This window comes from Canis lupus, chromosome 4 (genome assembly GCF_003254725.2).
Source record: "Canis lupus dingo isolate Sandy chromosome 4, ASM325472v2, whole genome shotgun sequence".
NCBI classification, from domain to species: Eukaryota; Metazoa; Chordata; class Mammalia; order Carnivora; family Canidae; genus Canis; species Canis lupus.
In genome coordinates this window covers 88,572,943-88,585,234 of record NC_064246.1, presented here as the reverse complement: position 1 = coordinate 88,585,234, position 12,292 = coordinate 88,572,943, and the positions used below count along the sequence as shown (strand labels likewise).

General features: G+C 50.8%; 1 long non-coding RNA gene across 1 annotated transcript; it reads right to left on the bottom strand.

Moving 5' to 3' along the window:
- Nucleotides 1-1,704: 1,704 nt before the first annotated feature.
- Nucleotides 1,705-11,830, bottom strand: LOC125755016 (uncharacterized). Its single transcript, XR_007410458.1, has 3 exons — nucleotides 11,238-11,830; nucleotides 10,098-10,231; nucleotides 1,705-8,537 (listed from the first exon to the last, which is right to left on the bottom strand). It is a non-coding gene; the product is annotated as an uncharacterized LOC125755016 (long non-coding RNA).
- Between the last annotated feature and the right edge of the window lie 462 nt (nucleotides 11,831-12,292).

The window sequence follows — 12,292 nt, the reverse complement described above, 5'->3', positions numbered from 1 at the left end:
CCATCCTATTAATAAGATCCCGAAGCAGCCAGGGGGGCCCTGCACCCTGACTGTGTCACGGCGCTCTGCGGGATGCTGGGTCGCCCTGGCCGGGGCTGCAGGGTGGCGGCCGTCCTAGAGGAGCATCACCGGCTGCCCCGACCTGCAGGTGCCACCTGGCCTCCGCTCAGCCCAAGGGTGCCCCGGCCCCGGCCCCAGGCCCCGGCCCCGGCCCCTTTGCTTCCCCGTGCACTTGCCGGAAGCCTGGCCGCGGGGCTGGAACCCAACCTGCAGGCCCGTCCCTGGGCTGCAGCCGCATCTATGCACACCCGAGGCCGGCCTCGCGGCGCCCCAGTGGCCCCGACCGCTGCCACCATCTCAGATCCCCCGGGGACGCTTCCTTAGCGCCTTCCCTTTGAGACATTGGACGCTGCTCGGTGGCTGGGAGGTTTCCGTCCTCCTGGAAGGTGAGAAAGCGTCGTCGAGTGGGAGAGTGACCGTGTGACCTGGACGGGAATCTCCACAGGGTTTCGCTTTACAGTGCGAGGGTTTTTAAAGATTTTATTTCTTAGAAAGAACGAGAGCGAGCGAGAGAGGGAGAGAGAGCAGGGGGAGGCAGAGGGGGGCAGAGGCAGGCTCCCCACTGAGCGCAGAGCCTGACCTGGGGCTCGGCCCCGGGACCCTGAGGTCATGACTTGAGCCAAAGGCAGACGCTGAACCAATGGAGCCCCCCAGGCGCCCCCACAAGATTAAGATTAATCTTCATTAAAATTAAAAGCAAAAGAGACCTTTCTAGAACTGATATATTTTTACTTAAAAACAGTTGCTTAATCCAAGGTGGGCTTTTCTCCCCTTCCACGGGGAAGGCCTCTTGGGTATTAATGGAGCTTAGTGGGTATAGTTCTTTTATTCGCAGGACCCCAGTGCCTAGGACGATCCATTTCAGTAGCTAAGGGAAATATCCTCTGGCTAGAGCCAAAAACAGCTATTTGCTCAAGATCCTAATAGTTAATGGCACTTGTGTCATGGAAATGCCTCGAGTCCCTTCCGTGTTTGTCCTGCCGTTCAGCAAGGGCTTTACATCCACCCTAGTGCTGTTGCCCGACGGGACGGTGTTGCCCCGCTGACAAGATAACTGGCTGCTCGCGGCTCAGGAGAACGGCTTCAGGGTCCCTTGCAAGTTGCCTTTGAGCACGTGGAGCGAGAGCAGCGCGGGGCCCACCCCACGGCCACGCACAGCGGCCACCGGACCCGAGTGGAACGTCAAGGGACACTGTGCACGGGGATCATGGAACATGGGTGTGCGGCAGGGAAGGGGAAAGGGCCTCCCAGTGATTCCTGAGATCATATTTGTATTTGTGACAATTTCCTTTCTTGAGGTGTGTGAATTAGCAGCTATTTAGTTCTATAGAAAGTGTCCTCTGGGGCGCCCGGGGCTCAGTGGTGCAGCGGCTGCCCTCGGCCCAGGGAGTGACCCCGGGGTCCTGGGATCGAGTCCCGCATCGGGCTCCCTGCATGGAGCCTGCTTCTCCCTCTGCCTGGGTCTCTGCCTCTGTGTCTCTCAGGAATAAATAAATAAAATCTTTAAATGAATGAATGAGTGAATGAATACATAAAAATAAATAAATAAATAAATAAATAAATAAATAAATAAAAATTGTCCTGTGAACGAGTCCACTACTATGAAAGCCTGCTAATCACAGGGTGATAATTGCACTAGGTTTCTTCACTTTTTTCAGACGCTTTCTTACCAATATTCTGCGTTGGTGAGGTAGCAGGCCTTCTAGAAGGCCGTGGTCTAAGGTGGCATTTCCCTAACTGATTGTTCTCCTTGGAACTCCAGTGTCTCACAAAATGTTAATCGTGGTTTCATGAGAAAAAGATTTTTTCAGGCTGTATTAATCAGGGTTCTCCAGAGAAACAGAACTGTTCAGGTGTATATAAATAGAGCTTTATTATAAGAAATCAGCTCACGTGGTTATGGAGGTCGACAGCTCCAAAATCTGCAGTGTGAGCCAGCGGGTGCAAGACCCAGGAGAGCCGGTGTACCAGTGAAGTCTGAAGGCCTTATGCTGGGAAATTCTCTCTTGGTTGGTCTTCTTGTTCTACTCGGGGCTCCAACTGATTGGATGAGGCCCACTCACATTGTGGAGGGAATCTACTTCCATCACAATCTACTGATTTAAATATTACTGTCATCCAAAACACCCTCTGAGTCGAAAAATAAAACTAACTGTCACAAATCCGCCCTGTGTCAACATGGCACCTGTAGGCATCGCTTTAAACCATACGTAACCACCAAATTAAGACAATAACAAGGTCATAATTCTGCTGACGAGATACAAAGATTGCGTATACAATCTAATACCTGCCAACTCTCTCTCCAGATGAGGCCGCAAAGTCCTGGAATGATCTTCATTCTTCTTGGTACCCTGTCGCCTAAATACGATGATGTAAAGTCAACAACACTTACTATGATACAAAATCAATACATCTTGTGTTACATGAAAAGGGGATAAGAGGGGGGGAAACGGAAGTACTTGCTTCATGCACGCGCACACCCCTACACAAACACACACACATTCAAAACAAAATGAGGAAATACTCCTGCAAATTGCAGTCCTCATTCCTGCAACTGGCCACGTGGTAGTAGTTGGCACCGGCAGCGCCCTTCTTTCACCATCTACCCTGTATTCCCTTTGCCTTTGGCCAGCATCACCATCTGAGCTGCTCAAGGGTTTTGTTGTTGTTGTTTTTAACCTTGTGGGGTAATCCACACCTTCATTCCTGAAGGGTCTGGGCCATGAGTAGTCCTGCCCGGATTGGGTTGTTATGCTTTACCAGTGATCTGCATCACAGGTCACGGTAATCCCACCGTGAGGCCCCTCCTGTCTCCCAGGGATGCTCTTCCTCAGCTCCACTGGGAGCAGCAGCCCAATTGTCCCTTGGCGGCCAGGATGATAACTCCAACCTGTAATGTGACTCCCTATTTTGCCTATTGCTTTGGGGGCATGAGGAGCCCAAAATGGCCAAGTAGCAGCCTTAGCTTCTGGTTCAGTGGAATCGCTGTTGTGTCTCCTGGTGGAAGCATTCCTCTCTGGAACTAGGACATCTAGGCCAGCAGGCCTGGAGTATAAGGCCCTGGGGGCAGGAAGCAGAAGCTTTGTAGGTGGGTTACTAGAGGTAAGAGTGAGTGATGCCACCTGGACCTGTGAATCCTAGCTCCCGAGACCACAGCAGTGTGTGTTAGGAACCGATTTAGAGCACAGACAGCCCCCTGGAGAGCCTTGCTCCCGTCCCTCAAAGGGCTACAGCCTAGCTGGTGCTGTAACTCAGTCTTCAGAAGGGCGTTTTGCCATTCCACTGAACCAGCTGTTTCAGGGCGATGGGGAACATGGTAAGACCAGTGCGTTCCTTGAGCATGGGCCCACCGTTGTACTCCGTTTGCCCTGAAGTGGGCAACAACAACAGAAACCACGCTGTGGGGAATGCCATGATGGTGGAGAAGGTGTTCTGTGGGTTCATGGATGGTAGTTTTGGAAGAAGCGTTCCATGCAGGGAAGGCAAGGCTATATCCAGAGTAAATGTCTGTTTCAAGAACAAAATGCCGCCCCTTCGTGATGGAAGCTGTCCACCGTAGTCAACCTATTGCCGGAGAGCTGGCTTATTGCCTCACTTACGTACCAAGTCTTTATTAGTCAGGGTTTTCTGGAGAAATATGAGTGATGGGTTGTATATACATGGAGAAAGAGATTTATCAGAAGAAACTGGCTTGCACACTTATGGAGGCTGGCACGTCCAAAATCTGTGGGCTGGCAGGGTTGAGATCCAGGAGAACAGATGACTCAGTCCCAGTCTGAAGGCTGGAGACTAAGGAAAGCCAGTGGTGCAGATGGGATGTGAAGGCATCTGCTAAAGAATCCCATCTTGCTCAGGAGCCCAGTCATTTGTTCCAGTCAGGCCTTCAGCTGATGGGCTGAAGCCCACACACATCATGGGGGACGATCCACTTTACTCAGAGCTCACCAATTTGAACGTTAATCTCATCCAAAAACACCTTCCAAGTTAACCATCAAACTGGCAAACGCAACAACAACAACAAAATGAGAGGAGGGAACACTGCAGGTTGCCGTCCTCTCACGGAGGGAGAACCGTCGTACACATCATCATAAGTGTTAATGAACATTAATGTCAGGCCTTGGGAAGTCCTGCAGTGAAGATGCCTTTTCATGTTTGTATAACCCTATCCTGCCTAAAATTATTTGCTCATAGGAAACCCCGCCCCCCCCCCCCAAATTTTTTTGTTTTCTGTGAAAACTTGTTTCCATTTTGCTGTACACCTGTGTTTGGAGAAACACAGTCAGATGAAAAGCTGGTCTATGGGATGGTGTCTGTTAGAGCAACTGGCTGGTTTGGGGATTAGATTGATGACAGTAACCTCATTAACAGGCTTCATCACCCGAGTCTAGTAGCCTCAGTGGGGGTTTACGCATTTGATTTGTTAGATGCCTACTATCCGCTCTGTTCACTAAAGCATGGTGCCAGCGCAGCGAGTGAGGGGTAGCGAGGGGGTGGAAGCGTGCTGCTAGAGTCCCCAGGGCCGGGCCGGGGAGCCCCACTTCCTGACGGAAAGGCTGGGTGGGCACAGCAGGGGCAGAGAGCACGGCGGCCGCCACCAGTCGGGGCTCGAAGAGGGCCCCGCATGGACCCCACGCACCGCTGCTGACATGGGGGACGGCAGGTGCCCTTCCGTCCTCATCAGTGCTGAGTGAAAACCAGCATCCGCGAAAGGCACAGAAAGCGAGAGAATTCTCATAAAAGGAATCGCTCAGCCATCGCTTTTCCCACTTGCGAGCTCATAGGTTCATGACGTCTCTTAACTCAAGGCAGTAACGAAGCAATCTCTCCTGAGATACCGTGGCTCCCTGGGGCCCTTCTGGAAACATCCACACGGCCCAGAGCAGGCGTGTCTGTGAAGCCGCGGCCACCTCGGTACCATCTCCCGCTTCACTCATTTCCCTTCTCCCTTCATTCCCGCGGCCCCGGTACCAGGTCAGCTTTGCCTGGGGCGGCTTTCTTTTAGGGAAGCCGAGAGGACCACGCCAGGGTTGTCCAATCGAGGTCATTGTGCCTCACTCATGACTTTCTTGTCTACGCGAGGAAGCAGAGTAGACCTGGGAATGGAATCATAACCTCATCACACAGGGGAAGCCTTCGAGGCCTTGCTGCCCGAGCAGCACGAGGCTGTGGCCGCGCGTGCAGAGGCGTAAAGAGAGTGGCTGTGTCGGGGCCTTGTCCCTGGAGCCCTGGTCTGGGTGGACGGTGCTGCTGCAGGGCCCACCTCGCTGGCCGCCTGTCAGTTGGAGCGCTGCCCACACCACCTGCCCCCTGAGCCCCCCACGGCCCTGCCCTCTCCAGGGTGTTTCTGGGCGGTTCTGGCCAGCCTGAGCTGCCTGTCTCCTCTGCTCCAGGCCTTCCCCAGGAGCCAATGACTGCTGTTGTTGGGAGCCCTCCCGTTACAAAGCCTGTGGATGAGCACTGGGTGTTACACTATATGTTGGCAAATTGAATTTAAATAAAATTAAAAAAATTAAGACGACGACAACAACAACACAAAGCTTTATGGGTTTGGCGTGCTCTGCTCTGCCCTACTTTCCCCATAAACTCTGTAACGTTAGTGCCAGAGTTTTGAGAACGGGGGGTGTGTTCTGGAACGCACACGACTCAATCGAGCAGAAATGTCAGTGTCTCTTTTCAAGGAGACATGAAATAAAGACTTGTTGGGTGAATTAAATACACTACACACATTTCTAGGGGACGCAGGGTGGCTTGGCCCCATCGTCGTATGACTGTGGTTTTTACTGTCTGTCCACAGCAGGGAAGATTTAAAGCTCTCACACTGCAGCTAGTTAAGAAAGACAGACTTCCCCCCATGGCAGTAAGTGCATCGCTAGGTGTGCAGTAGGCCAACCTCACTGCTCCCCCCGAATCCACTTTTCCCTTCTCCCTCGTGTCTGGGCCTTGAGACACTGGATGGACTGGGCGTGGTCACTTGTGACTCTTGCCGTCTGGTCTCCTGTTGGATCCAGCCTGTGGGATGCCACGGACGGATGAGGTGCTCACACCTTAGTGCTTCCATTTGTGTGCACACCTACTTCCCGCTGCGATCTGTTGGCCTAACAACTTTCTCTGAAGATTTGTGTGTTTTTCAACCGTCGGTAGGGAAACGAGTGACACAATTTATTGACTCTTGTTATAATCATCCTTGGCTCATTAGAAATTCGCAAGAAACGGAGGGGAGGGTATTTCACTGTCTTCAGATGAAGCGAAGGTCATCTTTTCCTTGCAAATGTGTATCTAAATAAATAACACAATAGAATGCAATTTTGAAAAAGTGCCATTTAAAACATAATTCCATCTGTTTTTAATGACTCAGAAGATACTTTAGTAGACAGCAGGGTGGGTTGTGAGTGACAATTATAATTCTACTAAAGATATATGAGAATTCTGGTTAATAGAAACCAGGCAGCAGAATTTTCTACACGTTGGGTCTAATAATCCTGTACGTGTTTACTATAAAAATTCTCTATGAACAATGCTGTATAACTAACAGAACACAGACCCAGAAAAATGGCCTCCTGGTAGATTTTATATTTTTGAAGTAAAGTCAGAAATATTTGTTGACAGTCTCCAGTGTTCCAGACACTACTCTGGTGTGTTTACTTATTTCCTTTCCTCCTCAGGGCAACTCAACGAATTGTTCTTGTTTTTGCTTTTTTTTTTTTTTTTTAATTTCTGTTTTAAAGAGTAGGAAAAAGGCTCAGAGAAGTCAAGAAACCAGCCCAAGTTCACATACCTGGTGAGGGCAAGGCCTGGAGGAAAGCCTGGTCAGTTCGATTTTAAAGTTGCTCGTTCACTGGACCAACCGCCAGGCAAAGGATTGTCAAATGAGAATTCGAGAATTCCCGGCTTGGCTTTTCTGAGCTTTCATGGTTTTGAGTGATCCTGAAGAGGTTAATCCCAGCCAGCAATGACCGCGAGGGCTTCTCTATTTCTTCCTTTCGGATGGAACGGATTCTTTTATTTTTTATTTTTTATTTTTTTACAGATTTATTTTTTATTGGTGTTCTTAGGACTGAGGCGTCGCCGCGGGCCCCACCCTGCAGGGGCCTAATGTGCCGGCTGAGTCTGCGGGACGATCCTCCACGGTGACGGCTGCGGGTCACGGCGCTGGGAGGCCCTGGATTGAACTCCTTACCCAAGGAGGGGGTAGGAGGCCGTCCCTTCACGGGCACCTACAATGCTGGGCATCGAATCACGGAGTCTGAGAGCTGGAGGCGAATACTTATTATGAAAACAATAATTTTTACTTACTCTTGAAGACCTGTCTCAAAACAGTAGACGCTACTCGGCAGGCAAAAGGCAATCTTTATTCTTCGTGTCCCGTAAACGAGGCAAGCAGCTCCGCGTGAGAAGTGAACGAAAGGCTTAGTTGTGGATATTTTATGTTCCTCGGGCTTATATCCAAGTAGACGTTAAATCCTGAGGGTGACCCAGAGCTGGAAGGTCACTCCAGGCTCGCCCGGTGGACACGGCCAGCAGGGGCACGAGCGGCGGGCGGCATCCGGACTGGGGTGCATGCGTGGGCGCCCATGAGGCCTTTACCTGGAGCTGATGTTGGTCGACAAGCTAGTCAAGGGGGAGAGGGAGTTTCTACGAGGAGGCACGCCACGAGCTCCCTAGGTCAGGGGGAGGGTGTGTGCGTCGCCCAGCCTGGTGCCCCTTATGTCAGACCGGGGACAAGCTTGTGTTGCTTAACGCGAGGGTCGACGTGGAAAACCAGCCCCATGTGAGGTCCTACGCGAGAGAATTCTGCAGACATGTGGCTTCAATGCAGGCTAATTTTGAAATATTCTTTCCCTCTGAGTCCATCATGCTTGGGTTTAAAACATTTAGGGGTTTGCTCTGCTGAGCTACGCGCGGGTCACGGTGGTGGGACGTGAAGGATGAAGGCATTCTCTGTCCCTTCAGTATTTATTCAGCGTTCGATCTCCAGCTTCTAGAACAGTGCCTGCAGTACTTGGTGCTCGCTGAATGGATGGATGACTGGATGGGGGGAGGGAGGAAATAATGAATAAACTTCCTGCATGATGGAGGGGGGCAGGGAGGAGCTCTACCGTACCCCACCCCGTGTCCTCCAGGCTGGGCCCAAATGCGAGGCGTGTGGATGATCGGGTTCTACAAGCTCCCGCACACTTGCCCTTCCCCACCCGCCCCCAGTGGGCATTAGCACTTGATCTCCCCCAGACCCGAACCATGGGACCCACGGGGCCTTCGGGACAGGAAGGGTGAACCCCAGCATATCCATCTTCTAGTTCCCTGGGTCAGAGCGGCTCCTGGAGCATTCACAGAAAAGCACATGTGGCGTCCACCTGGAGATGGGGCGGAGGAGGGAGTCGCCCCGCGAGGCTGGGAGGCCGTTTCAGCAACGCAGGTGAGAGCTGCGGACGGCTTGCGAGCAAACACAGGTGGTGGGAATGGCCCGGAGGTGACGTGTTCTGGAAATATTTGTAGGGAAGATCATCAGCTCTTATTGGACTCATCATATCCTGCCCTGAGGCCTTAGATGTCCCCAAATAAAGTGAGTTTATAGTTTCCAGTTGAGAATGTTGGATAGACACCAGCTATTGCTAGGAACTGGTTTTTTTAGAAGGGCCACTACATTCATTGTTTTTGAATTTCTGTACCATCTGTTTGCTTCTACAATGTGTCTTTCCAGCCTCAATAGAGACCTATTGAAATGGCATTTAATTCAGAATTTTTGCACCTATGAAGTCACTGCAACTTTTCCTGTCGCCCTAGCATTGCACACCCCCACCCCCCACCCCCACTTTCTTTTTAGCCATGACGGGCTCCGTGTATCGCAGGAACACCATGCCCTATAATCTTGATTGTAATCCCTGGAAGGAAAAACTTTAAAACTCACAGGCACCCTTAAAACGCATACGTGATCTCCTCGCCCCTGATCCGTAGGCTTGCAGGAGATGGAGGCTGTAGCAGAGAAGGGGCATGTCTGGTGTCAGGACCCCGAGCCATCTTAATTAATCAATTAACTAATTAATTTTAAAGATTTGCATATCTATTTTAGAGAGAGAGAGAGACGGGGAGGGGCCGAGGGAGAGGGAGAGATTCCCTGCGGAGCACAGAGCCTGACCTGGGCCTTGACCTCACAACCCTGAGTCGCTACCAGAGTGGAAACCAAGGGTCCGTTGCCCAGAGGACTGTGCCACCCAGGCAACGACCGTGCCACCCAGGCACCCTCCAAGACATTTTGAAGGCAGAGACTCAGGGCTTCCTCTGCTCCTCCCATGAATTCCCTAGTTCTTTTCTGGAACTCTGAAGCTTCCTTCCCCGGTGATTCCCTGCAGTGGCCAACAGCTCAGGGCCTGCCCTGGCCCCGGTGGGTAACGCCCGCCTGCACGCCAGCCACTGTCCGGTCATACCAGGAAGGTTGCTTAGACCAGAGTCAGTTCACCCGCGAGGATGCAGGCTCTGTGCACCTGCCCTCCTGCTCTTACATGTCTTCTGTACTCAGCCCACCCGCATGGCTTCTCCGGTCTGTGCCCCTTGCTTAGCCTCACTCCTGGGTACGTCTTCCCGTCCTCAGCGTCCCCAGTACAGACCTATCACTCGCTGCACGAGTGTGGGCCCGGGACGCCTTGCCAGCTGGGGGCCTTCCCTGTGCTCTCTGGTTTGGTGTCGAGCCTCAGGCCTTCATCTTGCTGTCACCCCTTCCCCGGTGGTCCTGCCCTCTGCGCTTCACGTCCCTGGGCAGCAGCGAAGCCATCGGCCTGGCTGTCTCCACTTGGGACTTTTTGGCAACAAGAAGTTGTGTCCTAGTTCCTTGTATTGCTATTCAGGACACCCCTCGGGGCACCTTTTCTTTGGCCCACACTGGGGCCCAAGATTTCTAAGTTCTACCTCTACTGTCATTCATCGACTTTAAAAATTCACCCTCTTAAGCAGAAATTTCATTCAACGACCGTATCTAGTGTGATTACAGCTTCTAGATTTAACCTGTGCTCACTGGTCTGTATTTACGGAGGAAATCTGCTTACCGGGCACTTTCTGTTTTCTCTCTTGAAAGGCAGAAGTTACTTCTCTGCTTTCATTACTGTGTAATGTGACCAACGCCACTGGCCTGCTGTAAGGCATCCAGGAGGACATCTGGAGACAGCGGATCCACCGATGACTATGGAAAGGTAATTTCTTTGTGAAATGGGAGGAATAGTAGGAAAACACTAGTGTGCTTTCTCTCCTGCACTTCTTTTGAATTTGTTGTCGTACCCCCAACGGCACCGAGGTGCCCGTCTGCCTCATGCTTGTGCCACTGTGACAACTAATGGGGGATTTGTTGACAATTGAAAAGCTAATGTCAAGGGAAATCAAAAAACTAATACTCAGATTCTGGCATTCAGAATAGGCTCTTGCTACTAAGCAATAGACCTGAAAGCCATGTTTTGCTGAGAGGAGATGCCCAAATTAGCACATTGAGGTCTGAGGCCCAGCCCTTCTGTTCCTGAAGTTATGGGGAGAAGAGGGAGGGAAAGGCCCAGAAAAAGGAAGGAATAAGATGTGTAGTCTTAAAAAAAAAAAAAAAAAAAAAAAGATGTGTAGTCTCTCCCCACCCCTAGCTTTATTGAGGAATAATTAACAATTAAAAATTGTATATATTTAAGGCCTACAGTTGTGTAGTCTATGTGTACATCGTGAGATGATCGCCACAGTCTAGGTAATTAATATACGCAGCCCCTGACATCACTTCCTTTTTCTTTATCTCTTAGTGAGAACACCTAAGAGTTACCCCCCAGCCAATTCCAGGCACGCAATACAGTGTTTTTATTTATTATTTATTTATTTATTTTGGTCTTTTCTTTTTTTTTATTTTTTTATTTTTATTTTTTTAATAAATTTATTTTTTATTGGTGTTCAATTTGCCAACATATAGAATAGCACCCAGTGCTCATCCCGACAAGTGCCCCCCTCAGTGCCTGTCACCCATTCACCCCCACCCCGCCCTCCTCCCCTTCCACCACCCCTAGTTCGTTTCCCAGAGTTAGGAGTCTCTCCTGTTCTGTCTCCCTCCCTGATATTTCCCACTCATTTTCTCTCCTTTCCCCTTTATTCCCTTTCACTATTATTTATATTCCCCAAATGAATGAGACCATATAATGTTTGTCCTTCTCCGATTGACTTACTTCACTCAGCATCATACCCTCCAGGTCCATCCACGTCGAAGCACATGGTGGGTATCTGTCGTTTCACAATACAGTGTTTTTAAGTCCTCACGTCGTGCACTCTGTCTCCGGAACTTCGTCATCTCGTGTAACTAAGACTTTGCACGCCTTGACCAGTACGTCCACGTTTTCCCTCCTCTCCGACTCCTGGCAGCGCCACTTTACTTGCTGTTTTAGATTTCACGTGTGAGTGACGTCATGCACTGTTTGTCTTTCTGTGTCTGACCCTCACTCCGCACGTGAAATGAGGTTCGTCCATGTTGTTGCAAATGGGAGCGTTTCCTGCTTTTCTGAGACGCTGAATAATATTCCATGGACAGATGCACATTTTATTTATCCATTTATCTGTTGATGTACGTTTGGCTCGCTTTCATGTCTTGGCTGTTGCGAATCACGCTGCACATGGGATGCAGACCTGTCTTTGCGACAGTGATCTCATGTCTTTCAAATATGTGCTCGGGAGTGGGAGTGCTGAATCATGTGGTAGCTCTATTTTCAATTTTCTGGAGCCTCCATACTGTTTGGCATAACAAGTGCACCAGATTAGACGCACAAGGTTCCTTCTTCTCCACATCGCCTCGATCATATCTTTCTGGGAAAGAATCCAGAGAAAGGAAGGGTGTCTTGTAAGTTGAGGTGATGCTGAGAGTGCGAGGGTTTTGCTCCAGTTTTGTGTTTGGAGCTCTGGGGGGAGATTGTCCTGCAGGCAACATGTTCCCTTGTGAACCTGGGGACAGCCTTCTTCAGTAACACACAATGGGCCAGGATCATTGGCCTGAGTTGCCCTTGCTTCTTGGAGAGGGGCATGAGTGGGGCATGAACGGGGCATGAGTGGGGCATGAACCGGGCATGAGTGGGGCATGAGTGGGGCATGAACGGGGCATGAGTGGGGCATGAACGGGGCATGAGTGAGGCGTGAGTGAGGCATGAACGGGGCATGAACGGGGCAAGAGTGGGGCATGAACCGGGCGTGAGTGGGGCATGAGTGGGGCATGAACGGGGCATGAGTGGGGCGT